Below are 11,850 nucleotides of genomic sequence, written 5' to 3'. Positions count from 1 at the left end.
TTGACCATTACGAAATTGACACCTCAGGTGTCACTCTTTGTGTACCTTCTTCCCATGAGTCCTTCGACCCTTGTGACATCCTGATACGACTGCCCGCCAATTGCCCAATTTTCATAAATGTATTAATCTTCTCTTGTAATTTTCTTCTATTGTTTTGTTCTTTAAATTAAATTGGTCTTGTAAATAACTTAAAAATTTAGGTTTCTACAGAGAAAAATGAATTAAAATCAATTCTTCGTCAATTTACTAGTAAGTGTCATTTCATATCATTTTTTAGGAAGCATTTCATATCATCATAACTCACAAGACAAAGTTATTGTGTTTTCAGCTTTTATTTTAGATTAATTTCAATTAAAGATGAACTCGGGGTAGAGTTATTTACAAGTGGGAGAGACAACATGACAAGATTTGACGTATTTTGTTAAGAATGATTATGCTTGTTCCGTAAGACACCGGGTTTGATCAGGTATGGAAACAATCATATCCTCTCTAAGTCTTGGAGTTCCTACAATATAAGAATTGATGTGCATCGCAAGTAATCATAACTCTTAAGAAGGTGCAATATCTACTTCTAAATATCCTGTAAGATTCTCCTAGCTTAGGACAATGACTTTATCCTAAAAATGTCTCTTTCCAATTGGTATAAATAGACCCCATGTCTAAGATTCGTCTCTAGTAACGCAATCATTGATCTCTTGCCTACTGGTTGAGTATCATACTTGCTTACTAACCTGAGCGTCGGAAAGCCTTTGGTCGGCACACTGTTAGGGCTTGTTCATGGTTATCTATTGTTTAACAGGTTACTCGAATTTGTGCCTACACCATACATGGCAGTATGTGAATTTGGTTCCAATAGTTTCCTTCAAATCCCATGTTTATGATCTAGCGTTATTTGTTTTCACTTGTAAAAAAAGGTTTTAAGTTTGAATCAATTAATAGCGATCAATCATGTCTGAGGATGATATTATGTTAAGATATGAACTATAAACTAGAAAATGGGAACAAAAAGAGAATAAAGAAAGTTCGGTGATGATATTATGTTAAGGTATGAAACATAAAGTAGAAAATAGGAAGAAAAAGAGAATGGAGAAGAAGCACAAGAGAATGGAAATGATAAGTTGTATTTTTTTTTTTATACTAAGTTGCAATGAATTGAGTATTTAAATACCCTGAATTATTACAATAACCTCCTAACAACTCTCTAACAAGCATGCATGCGATTGTGAAGTTATCTATTAAAAATTTGGTCTTTTTAATATTATTTTAAGAAAATTGCTCTAAAATTTGTTTTCATCACTTATTTGAATGGTTAATGTATATAACTTCAAATAATTTTCTTCCTTTCAAAAATTCGACGATGATTGATCATGTCTATTATTCTATTTCTCGCTGTACAGTGCCACTCACAATTTTAGTTAAAACTAAATCAAATAGATTATATAAATATGGAAATGGATCATCTTCGGATTCTTTCTTGTAATCCCTTATATCAATGGATTTGTGCCGTTAAAATTTGATTAAACGACTGAAGTTATTATAACTTTTAAAGTGAGTCCCTATTTCTAACCGTTGAATTAATTTTAATGGTACATATCTCTTGATTTAGTGAATTAGGAGGAAGGAATTCGATCCCTTTCCACAATAGTAAATTTGGTTGTGACTTAATTATATGTAGTAAGAAAAATCAATTAAAGAGGAAGCAGAAGTAGCATTAGGTTGAAGTGTTTGACGTAAAGGGGCAGAGTTTTGGGTGTTCATGTGACAACCAGCCACACCCCTAAAAACATAGTAGGATTATCTTTTCTCATTTTCTCATTTTATTTCTTTTTCTTTTTCCACATTTTATTTTTTATCTTATTATTTTTATAAAAAAAAATTAATATAAAATGTTAACATGACGTGATCGTAACTATTTAAGAGGAGGGAGAAAAAGAGAGAAAGATTAGGAGGAAAACTAATAGAAAGAGTTTGAAAACTTTAAGTTTTAACAATAAAGATAAAATAAAGAGTAAGTTAAATAGTATTATGATGGATTTTTTTAATATAAAAATATAATTTTTCGTTAAAATAATCTTCCATTAAATCTTTCAAGATTTGGAGGGGCCTCCTCTAAAAACAGCCAACCGGGGGTGGGGAAACGTCTGACGGGACATGCTGACACGAAGCCACAGAGACCACAGACTCGGAGAGAGAGAGAAACAGTACCATCATCATCACCATCATCGTGCACCCTCCTCCTCCCTCTCTCTCTCTCCTCTTTCTTTCTCTCTCTATGATTCATTCTGTAATTTGCAACTTTGAGTGTGTCAGCTGGCGGGAAACCGCTCCCTCAAAATATAAAAAAGACAGAATGAGGAAAAGGACAATTTCATTATGTCATCATCTTCATCATCATCGATCCCATCCTCTCCTCTCATCTCATCTTCTTTACACGCTTCCCACCAAACCCTAATTAAAATACAATTATTTAAATAATTAACATATTCCCTTGCCACTGTGTCATCATCTTCCCTCTTCTTATTACGCTACTGTTACAGTACTCCACAGTCTCAGACTCTCTATCTTAAAAAGATAACGGAACGTAACAGAACAGAACGCAGCAGGATTAAAGCTTTTCCAGTTGAGACTTTGCCATGTGAAATAATCAATGTAAAGATTGTTAAATAAAAAGAGAGAATTGCGGAGAAAAGGGAAGTGGATGTTGACAATACGAGAAAAAGAGTGGGACGACCGTGATTTCCATTTCTTATATTCTTTTGCTAATCTGGCAGCCTTTCTTTCTTTCATACAGTCTCTCTCTCTAAACATACAGAGTGGCCCCCTACATGTTGCATCTTGGTTGTTGCGTGTTGCAACACCACCGTCAGCTGCCTCACCCCCACCACCAACGAATCATCGACAACATATATAACCCATGATCTTATTGTTTGTCTTTTCTGGCTTGTTACATGAACAAAACAATATTCTTTCTTCAAATCCAATATTTACATGTCTTTTACTTATAACCTAGCATTTTTTTTTTATCTGTTTTCTTATACACTATCATTATTCCATGCTTGCAATTCGATTGTACAGCTCACTGAATCAGAACATGGATGGGACAAGTCATCACATTACTAGAGTTTAGTAGCTTAAAGTTTTTTTTTTTCCTTTTTTTTTTCAAAAATGGATTCATCTTTTTCTATATGCATTATCATGATCGATTTTCACTGAATTGGGTAATTGGGTAAACTACATATACAGCATAAGATATTACCAAGTAATATTAATATTAATTTATAGTCATGATGCTTGTGAATATGAAGATATATGGGTCAGAGAGCTGTTCTTATGGACGGAGTAGAATTTTCTTTCTTCTTTTTTTTCCTTCCTTTCACTCCCATCGTAATTGAACGGTCATAATTAAATTATGTCGTCATTCTATATTAATTTTTTAAAGCAAGAAAAAGACAAAATAAAAGAATTTGAGAGAAGAGAATGACATGGAATGAAAAGAAAAGGAAAAAAAATCCTACTTCCTTACGAACACCACTTTGGAGTTTGGATATGGGAAAAAACATGACTTAGGTGGTTCTCAAACAGTAGTAATTGTGTAAAGAGAGTGCATGCCTATTTGCCTGTCATTTCTATCCCTACCAGTGACCGATGCCACTGTCCACTGCCCACTGGTTTGTTGTCGTTAGGCACCAGGATCATAAAGGTCGTCTCCTTTATTTATTAAAACTTTCCTAGGCCTCCTATAGTCCTATGTGTATTACTCATTCTATATGTATTTTATTTATTTATTTACGCTTTAGTTTTTCTTGTATACATGGAGATGGAAGCCTATATTGATTCGATGATCGGCATCTAACTCCTAAAAGAAAAGGAGAGAAGAGTATGTATGCATACTTTACCGGCCAACACTACCCAAGTATGTTTAACCTTCGCTTAATACGTCAATGTATTGATACTGCAATGTCCACAAAATTTGATAAGATGCTACGAAATATCCTTCCCTAGCTAGCACCATTTGTCCAGATTTAGAGACTTCCCAACAATTTACAATAATCACATTAATATTTTCCTTGGACTAACATTTTATGCGTAGTAAAGCCCCACATCATATAGAGATTGCTGTAGAGGAAAATAGTTTGAAAGAGAATGAGAGAATTATTTATTATTGTGTTAAAATGCGAGACATAATCATTTTTATATAGAGGTGTGGTTATCTTAACAATTTATATAAATACCCCTAATTCAATAAGTACATTCAATTGCTTAATCAATTGAGGATTGAATGGCCTATTCATTTGTGGAATGAATGACCTATTCATTTGTGGAATGAATGACCTATTCATTTAAGGAATCAATAACCTAACGGTTATGACGGTTACACCAATTAGTAAATGGAGATAAATGTCTTGCAACACTCCCCTTGGACATTCACGAATTCCTCAGTTGGTTAATCACGAGAACTCCATGTCAATGCCTCATCTTCATCTTTCTCAAAAATGAAATGTATGCTCTTCATGAGGATAACCTAGAAAAACCTAAGTAAGGAGAGTGGGAGAAACTCGTACTCCTGGAGAATTTTTTCCCTTGAGAGCAGCAAAACTCCTTAGGAAGACTTCTATGCCTTCAGCCATAGCTCAAGTGATGGTTGTTCGTTACTGTCTGGTCCGAAGACCAGAACTGGTACCTCATTGAAAACATTTCTAAGCAAAACCCAGTGGGATAAAAAAAATTAGCAAAGGAAAACAAAACACAGGCCAAAGCATTGGCATCTTTAGGATGATTCCCCCTAACTAGCACAACTGGTGCCTCCCTGAACATTGACATCTACAAGACGCCTTACACTAGCTCCAAAAGCCTACGCAATCTATTCACTACCAGAAATTTGTACTTGCACTACGAAATTAGGCCCGACAAATCAAATTTTGTCAGGTAAAGGTATTTTACTCAACAATTTTTCAGTTTGTCGGGTAAAGCTATCAACATTTAGGGTTACCCAAAATCTTTATGCGACCAAATGTTTTTGTAAGGCAAGGACGAAATTGTCAGACAAACTTTTGGCTCTAATAGGGGAAAAATAACGCATAAAGCCTTCATGCTTGGGCAAAAGCCCACAGACTTGTAAAGCAAATCCACCAACAAAACCTTGCCCAATGTCTTCTTTATGGTTGCCTGACGAAATGGTCCATCGAGCAAACTCCTATCCATTAAAAAGGTATGTGCCTCCCCAACGCACGCGACCGCTAGTCTTCCCTCTCTGTCTCACATTCACACCCTCTCATCCATATCTTTCTCTCTGAATTAATTGAGGGTTAGTTGTTTTTTATTTGTTAAATATTGTTTTATTTAATTGTGTGATTAATAACTTTGATTGTTGTATGTTTGTGATTGGATTGGAAGAAAATTAAAGGAAAGGTATGTATTTGTCTCTTAATTAAAAATTAGTGAGTTTTAATTTATTTAAGGGTGGTGCTATCCACACACTCGTCTCAATTTTTGACCGTCGGATTGAATGAATGAAAGAAGATAAATGAAAAAATAAAAATAACAAAGGTGTGTGAGAAGTAAAAGTGGGTGTATGAATAACCTAGGAAATCCTGGCGTGAACTTTGTTAAAAGTTCATAACCATTTATATGAAGTTAATTATGTTGATTAATTGCACATAATATATTCAAAAAAACCTAGACCCGTTTGAGAGTTTAGATAGACGCAATATGCAGATCCGTAATTTAACTGATTCTTCAATTGTCCAGTTCAAACAGTTCAGGAGTGCAATAGTAAGTGTTTAGGGTTTGCGATGAACATGGCTAAGTTTTAGTCATGGAAAATTCGATCGGTTGTATCCCCTAATGTTCTTCGAGTGCAAATTAGATATTTGGTTATAATATCTACGTTGTGCACTTGGAGAACCCAAGGAGACGATGCCTCATTCATTATCATCAGAAATAGTCACATGAATCGCAAACCGCAACACAGAAAGTGCACTTTCAAATGGGATATGATCATTATCGTAGGCATAAGGGGGTGATGAAGCGTATATCAAATTATTATGATGATTAAATTCTCTAAAAGTAGGCACAATTGAAAAGATGGATGAAGATGCAAGATAAAAGTTTTGACCAATATTTGGACGTGATCGAAAAATTTATTCAATTTGCAAGCAACCATGTATGTGCTCAAAATCGTATAAGGTGTCCTTGCATGAAATGTAACAATTGTGGTTGGATGACACTAGACAAAGTCCAACACACTTACTCTAATTGGACTTATCGTTGAGAATCGTCCCTTACAACATCAACATATTCTAGCAGTGAAACACTTAGGCATGAACCCTCTTCATCTGGCTGTGTTGATGACGACCATATGATGGACCAAGGTTCGGGCTATTGTTTAGATACGTTTGAAAAGCGCATCAATTAGGCCATTTTTGGTGTGAACATAAGCGACTGGATGTTCAACTTCAATACTCAAAAACAGTGTGAACATAAACGACTGGATGTTCAACTTCAATACTCAAAAGCATGCAATAATCATCAAACGTTTTCTACGTAAACTTTGCGACATTATCCAGTCTTATATTTTATTGGATAATTAAGGTAATATGCCTCAACTAAATGATATGGCCAAAGAGTTTTACAAATGCAAAATTCCTTGTGGATAATAGGGCGACGTATGACCATCAAGTCAATGCATAAACCAAAACCATAAAGTAGCGGAAGGGTTTGCATGGTGGTTGTAGTGGTTCACAAATATCTCCTTATAGTATTTCCAAGTAAGTGGTTGATGCGAAATATATAAAGCACACAAATTAAACCCTCTTCTGACAATTGTAGCAAAGTATGTAAGTAGGGATCGTTCAAAACCGGGGATTAGGAGGGATTGCTAAACTCTTGAAAACTGACCTAAGAACTCCAAAACAAAGTTAAAAACACTAATTTGGACTCAAAGAATGAAAAACCAAAGTTAAAACACTAAAACAAAACAAAAACTCAAAACAGCAACTAGAAGACTCAAAACTGCCTAAAAACCACTTTCTGGGCAGTTTTGAGCACCTACACTAATTTGGACGAAATTGGTTGAAAACTTGACTCAAAACACTTAAAAACATGAACCAAAACAATTTCTAACTAAATTGAGACTTCAAAGTAAAGGGGGATTTGATTTGGACGAAATTAAAGTTGAGAAAACAGATTGCAAAGTAAAACTGATTTTGAAACGTTTTTGGGGTTTTTAATGGATGATGGACTAGTTAGGGGTTCTTTCTCCACACATGACAAGTATGCAAATGACTCGATTTCCAGTTATTCCTTCATAGAATTATGAATGACAATGCCCCAAATTAACCGTGACATCACTAGTTAATTCTCAAGTTTTCCTTGTGTTATTGAATTGGATGACATCATACGACAACCCAAAGCATTCTTCAAAAGTTCCTTACATGACATCATAATAAAGATACAATCAAAGATCATTACGTTCAATGAAAACTATAAGCATTGACAAAGCACTTGTGACTATGACATCATGACACTTATGCTAGGAATTGAACTTAACGCGATTGTGACTAGCAACCTTCACTACTTGTGAATATAAGTGTGTGACAATTATGTGAAACAAACTTATATTCTAGCATCATATTCATGCAAGCCAATTAAGTGTCGACCCCTAATTAACAAACACAAATACGTTATTACTCGCACAGTTAAGCCAATTGCATTCACGATTCAAGAACTCATAACTGGAATTTATCAAATCAACTTGCACACATAGTTATGGCTTCGAAATCACCCCTAACCAATAGGGGTTTAGCCACTCATGTTCATAGCAAAATGAAAGGAAAATAAATTAAACATTGAAATCATAAAACGAATTACACCTAGAATGCACCAACGACGAAGCTTGAGCATCCAAGAGTCCTTCCTTCTTTCTCCTTGCTACGGCACAAAGGTGGATGGGATGGTTGGGATGTGTTTTAGGATCAGGGATTATGGAATTGGATGGAGGATAGGCACGGCAAGGTGTAGTGTTGGCTGGAATTGTGTTTCTAGGATTTTAGGATGTGTAGAATGGTGTGGCTAGATGAATGGACGAAAATTGAGTGAATGAGTTATCCCCCTTTCAGGATTACAAGGATATATATACATGAAACACTTAAGGGATACAAGTGTGTAGCTTGGACAAGGTAGGAGACAAGGTAGGACGGCTAGGAGACAAGGTAGGACGGCTAGTGACAAGGTAGGACGGCTAGGAGACAAGGTAGGACGGCTAGTGACAAGCTAGGACGGCTAGGAGACAAGGTAGGACGGCTAGGAGACAAGCTAGGATGGCTAGTGACAAGCTAGGACGGCTAGTGACAAGCTAGGACGGCTAGGAGACAAGGTAGGACGGCTAGTGACAAGCTTATTCCTTCCTCTTCTTATCACATTTCTAGCCTCTTGAAGTCAAAATGCGTCCATCCATGTTAGCCCAAATGTAAGCTATCCACATAGTGTCCAAAATTGCTCCAAAATGCACCAAAATGCCCTTTCTTGATACTTTACCCCATAGGTCCTACAAACACACGAAATTGAGTTGTAATGCGACATTAACTAAGAAATAATAGCATAAATGCACAAGAATAAGCTAGTTAAGTCGCCTAAATATGCTCCTATCAAATTCCCCCACACTTATCTTTTGCTAGTCCTCGAGCAAAACAAACAAACAAAAGAAACAAAACATATAATCTAAACCTTCCAACATTCGTCTCAGGGATTTCCAATGAAACATGACATGTCAAAGATCACCACTCACATAGATTTAAGCCAATTTAACATTTAAGCACATGCTTAATCATAGTCACTACTTACTAGTTCACAATTAACCAATTAAAACAATGTTTTGAATGTAGTAACATGCCTTAGAGAATTCCCTCAATCCTTAATAGATTTGCACTCTATTTTCACTCAGATTTTCTAACTACACACCCTATACTAGTTATATGTGAGAGAATTGATGTAGATATAAAAACGAATGCTCACATATATGTATCACAAAGAACGCAATTTCCGGAGTTAATAGGCATGTTTAGATATGATCTCATGAATGGAATGCTACTACTTAGATGCGAGAACCAGTGACACCATATGCTCATACCAAATTCAAACTCAACAAATTGAAACACATAACACTCAAGATAGAAGTTTAAGGGTTGCAATGGGGCTTGGGGTATTGGTTAACAAAGAAAGGATAGGGAAAACAAACGTTATTCAAGCATTAGTAAGCAAAGTAATGAAATTAAGACTTAGAATTCACTTAGTTTGCAGAAATTAACTTAAAAACACAAGGGGAAGACTTTAAACAACTTCTTGGGACCGAATTCAACTTTTTGGACCCTTTCTTCAACAAACAACACCTTGGAACTCTTTTTCTCATGTTGTTCAACTCTTTTCATACTTTTTTTTTTCTTTTTTTTTCTTTTTTTTTTTTCACGAATTTTTCTTTTCTTTTCTTTCTACCCGTGCTTATGGCACATAATTCTCAAAATAAAAACTTCCCCCACACTTGGTTTCTGCCATAAAGGAATTCCATTTGAATCATGCTTACTATACTTTAAGAACGAGGGTATGGATAGTCCTAATCTAGGCTAGGTGAGGGTAATGTGGGTTAACAAAGAAAAGGCTAAACAAGGCTCAATGGGGTTAACACCTAAACATATAATGGAGTAGGGCACACGGCTTTTTGGCTAAAGTGGTGGTCACTACACAACTTTATCTTGAATATGTGTTATGCTAATCAATACCATGCTTTGAATGAAATGGGCATGACTTCTAGTGTTTGGAACTAAATGATGAAACGTCTTCTAAGTAGCAACCAAGCAAAGAATAATGAGATCATGCAACGATTTTAGAAAACAAAGAATGCACAGATTTTAACTCTCCAAATAAACGTTTAGGCTCAAGTCTCACAAGGTTGTAGCGTTAATTTGAGTTCCTTCCTTCAAGCATGTTACAAAAACTGATTTTTTTCTTTTATGATTGCATGTGAATTCATAAGTTATAACCACAACCAAGCATAAACATAGAGTAAATCAAACTTTCATCCATGTTAATCACTCTCTTTAACAGCCATGTATTTAAAAACCAAATCCTCATCATTGTGTTGGAAGGTACCCTAAGACACAAACAAACACACAAAAACAACTCTTTTTTGGGTTTTTTTTTTTTTTTTAAACAAATTTTTCAAATTTTTCTTTGATTTTCGGATTTTTACTTCAAAACATACTAAAACACACCAAAACTGCTTAAAAACACTTAAAAACAGCAAGGAACAAGTTTTGAAATAATGGGTGATAAAATCCCACGAATTTGCATGAAAAACACTTAGTTACCCCCCCACACTTAAATCAAAAATTGTCCTCAATGTTTTAAGCATAGAATCACACAAAGAAACACACAAACAGCAAGTAAAACAACTAAATAGGCAGATTAGAAAGAATCAACAAAGAGAAGGGTTTAGGAACGCAAATCTGGAATTGGAGTGCTTTCTAGGTCTTCCTTTGTTGAATGGCATGGGTTGCCTCCCAAGTAGCGTTTTCTTTAACGTCTTGCAGCCGGACGAAGAACACGTTCAGGCACCATTGGTGCCCACGGCATGGAGTGAGATCTCCTCCACAACCTGCCCCACGGCATTCTCATAGTATGGCTTCAATCTATGTCCGTTGACCTTGAATTCCACCCCATTCCTTAAGCTTTGGACTTGAACTGCACCATGTGGAAAAACATTAGTAACAACAAAAGGTCCAATCCATTTAGAACGTAACTTTCCAGGAAATAAACGTAAACGAGAATTAAAAAGTAAAACTTTCTGCCCAATTGTGAAGGTTTTGCCCCTAATCATCTTGTCATGAAACGCCTTCGTCTTTTCCTTGTAAATGCGGGCATTCTCGTAGGCTTCATTCCTTAGTTCCTCAAGCTCATTCAATTGGAGCTTCCGATGTATTCCAGCAGCATCTAAGTCCAAATTGAACGTTTTGATGGCCCAATGTGCCTTATGCTCTAGCTCCACGGGTAAGTGACAAGGTTTTCCATAAACTAGCCGAAATGGAGACATCCCTAGGGGTGTTTTGTAGGCAGTGCGATATGCCCATAGTGCATCGTCTAAACACATGCTCCAATCCTTCCGGTTAGGCCCCACGGTCTTCTCCAAGATTTGCTTGACCTCTCTATTTGATACTTCGGCTTGGCCACTTGTTTGTGGGTGATAAGGTGTTGAAACCTTATGCTTGACATTGTACTTCTTGAAGAGTGCCTCAATGGTCCTATTGCAGAAATGTGAACCTCCATCACTTATAAATACCCGCGGCATCCCAAATCTAGAGAAAATGTTAGTCTTGATGAAATCTGAAACCACTCTAGAATCGTTAGTACGGGTAGCTTTTGCTTCTACCCATTTAGAAACATAATCAACCGCAAGCAAAATATAAGTGAAACCAAATGAAGAAGGAAAAGGACCCATGAAATCAATACCCCAAACATCAAAGATTTCAACATTGAAGATGGGTGTTTGCGGCATTTGGTCTTTTGCACCAATAGAACCTGTTCTTTGACATCTATCACATGTTAAGCAAAACATTCTAGCATCTTTGAACAATGTAGGCCAATAAAAACCAGATTCTAACACTTTACGAGCTGTCCTTTGGGTACCAAAATGGCCTCCACATGCATAAGAATGACAAAATGCTAGAATTGAGTTAAAATCAGAAGTTGGCACACATCTTCTAATAATCTGATCTGGGCAATATTTCCATAGATATGGATCATCCCACACATAAAATCTTGCATCATGTATCAATTTATCACGTTGGACCTTGCTTAGGG

Source organism: the organism of the source record quoted next, unplaced genomic scaffold (assembly GCF_019419815.1).
Source record: "Pyrus x bretschneideri cultivar Hongxiangsu unplaced genomic scaffold, Pyrus_bretschneideri_v1 Contig18, whole genome shotgun sequence".
Lineage (NCBI taxonomy): Eukaryota > Viridiplantae > Streptophyta > Magnoliopsida > Rosales > Rosaceae > Pyrus > Pyrus x bretschneideri.
This window is presented reverse-complemented; position numbering follows the sequence as displayed.